This window comes from Schistocerca nitens, chromosome 3 (genome assembly GCF_023898315.1).
Source record: "Schistocerca nitens isolate TAMUIC-IGC-003100 chromosome 3, iqSchNite1.1, whole genome shotgun sequence".
NCBI lineage: Eukaryota > Metazoa > Arthropoda > Insecta > Orthoptera > Acrididae > Schistocerca > Schistocerca nitens.
This window is the reverse complement of record NC_064616.1, coordinates 456,022,774-456,025,307: the sequence shown is the minus strand read 5'-3', so window position 1 is coordinate 456,025,307 and position 2,534 is coordinate 456,022,774. Positions and strand designations below refer to the sequence as shown.

The window sequence follows — 2,534 nt, the reverse complement described above, 5'->3', positions numbered from 1 at the left end:
TCTGCACGTCCAGCACGAACGCTGGTCCAACTGAGGCGCCAGGTGGAAATGGCATGGCAAGCCGTTCCACAGGACTACATCCAGCATCTCTACGATCGTCTCCATGGAAGAATAGCAGCCTGCATTGCTGCGAAAGGTGGATATACACTGTACTAGTGCCGACATTGTGCATGCTCTGTTGCCTGTGTCTATGTGCCTGTGGTTCTGTCAGTGTGATCATGTGATGTATCTGACCCCAGGAATGTGTCAATAAAGTTTCCCCTTCCTGGGACAATGAATTCACGGTGTTCTTATTTCAATTTCCAGGAGTGTATTTTCGGTGGCCTGTCATTGCTGATGCCAACGGCCTTGCCGCAGTGGTAACACCGGTTCCCGTCAGATAACCGAAGTTAAGCGCTGTCGGACTGGGCTAACAATAGGGTGGGTGTCCATCCAGTCTGCCGAGCGCTGTTGGCAAGGGTGGTGCACTCGGTCCTTGTGAGGCAAACTGAGCAGCTACTTGATTGAGAAGTAGCGGCTCCAGTCTCGTAAATTGACAAAATGGCCGGGAGAGCGGTGTGCTGACTCCATGCCCTTCCGTATCTACATCCAGTGACGCCTGTGGGCTAACGATGACACAGCGGCTGGTCGGTAGCGTTGGGCCATCCAAGGCCTCTTCGGACGGAGTTTAATTTAGTGTTACTACTGAGCGTGTAACGGGTGTAAGTGCAGATATTTTTATACTGCCACTTTGATATGAACACTGTAATGGTTGGTTCTTCACTGCGTCGAACCGTCTTCCCACAAACACGTCACGTAAATTACTACCTCATGTTTTCTGCATAGTCACAAATGCATCAGTAAGTGAACCACACGTGTCAGTATAGTTTAACCCTTTTGTGTCAACGTGTCCATACTCCAGCACCTGACCTGAAGCCCAGGAGAAAATAAGCATTAATGGCTTGCTGTTGCCACATGTACTAGGAAGTACTAACCTGTCTAAAAATACTGCTCCTACTAGCTGTAATTGAAAATGGCGTAAGTACTGATGTAATGTTTATAGTTTATTTCTTCACAGAACTATAAATGCCCAGCATGTAGCCATATATACTGCCTACATGCTGGACATTTGTAGCTTTCTCTGTGAAGAACTAAATAATTTCTGTTCAAGAAATGCTCTGTGGTACAGAAGGAATTGTTCAGGAGACACATCTCCAAACGACATTTGATTACTCTCCTGCCATTTCGTTTCCCTGGATGGATTGCCAAAGAGTTTTATAGTCGTATGATCTACCCGTTTCTGTGACTATGTTAAATTCATTAAAAGATAGTCCAAATAACTTTGCTTCAAGTGTTTTACTTGGATGTATTTCAGATGTAATTCGGACGGCTGTTGAAACTAGTTTCATAAGTGGATAAGTGTTCTCTGGTGGTGTGATTAATATTTTCATCTGCTCAAAGAGATGCCTGAAAGATGTACTATCATTCATAAAATTATCTGAATGACGTGAATTGCGTTCCGCCTGAACTGCATCCAGTCCACGTAATTTAACTGTCTTTCACGTCATCTAATCCTGTTTTGGTACAGTCGCTTGGCTACACAAAATGGTTACCACACGTGGCAACTAGAAATCACTGCTCTCTATGATAGTAACTCCAGATTTAAATTAATACCAAGATAACACAAATATCGGGGAACATCTGAGACAGTCCATAACCCTTGTACACTCAAATTCATTATAATAAGCAACGTTTGTAAAGTATTAACCCCCACTATTATGTGACACCAAAAAATGCCCTTAACTCTAACATATCAATTATTCCGTAATTCTTACTCAAAACAGTGTTTTTGCGAATAAGAGATTTTTCAATAGTATCTGGACCACAAATCACTATGATAATCCCTAAATATTCTTCCTATCTAAAAGGTTTCCCAATCACCTATTAACAGTCGTTAAATAAGCGAAAACTGATTAATGAACTAACCAGTTATAAAGACCGTGATTAACAGCGTCAAGTTCTCATTCGAAACCTCATCATCAACAATGTATCTCTAGTAACTTCACTGTACTCATAGTGGGACGCTGAGCTATGTGCAGTTCGAGAACCACCTGTCGAACTTGTTATTTAACACAAAGTGGCATTAAAAATGAAAGTTATTAATGTGCAGCTAGTAGTTCATATGTTTGAACTATAAAGGACATTAACTGTTTTGTTAAGCTACGCAGTGAAACCTCCCCCCATGAACCATGGACATTGCCGTTGCTGGGGAGGCTTGCGTGCCTCAGCGATACAGATAGCCGTACCGTAGGTGCAACCACAACGGAGGGGTATCTGTTGAGAGGCCAGACAAACGTGTGGTTCCTGAAGAGGAGCAGCAGCCTTTTCAGTAGTTGCAAGGGCAACAGTCTGGATGATTGACTGATCTGGCCTTGTAACAATAACCAAAACGGCGCTGCTGAGCTGGTATTGCGAACGGCTGAAAGCAAGGGGAAACTACGGCCGTAATTTTTCCCGATGGCATGTAGCTTTACTGTATGATTAAATGATGATGG

At 43.3% G+C, this 2,534-nt stretch overlaps 1 pseudogene; it reads left to right on the top strand.

The window, feature by feature from the left end:
• The first annotated feature begins 338 nt into the window (after positions 1-338).
• LOC126250346 (5S ribosomal RNA) lies at positions 339-456 on the top strand (annotated as a pseudogene).
• Positions 457-2,534: the final 2,078 nt, after the last annotated feature.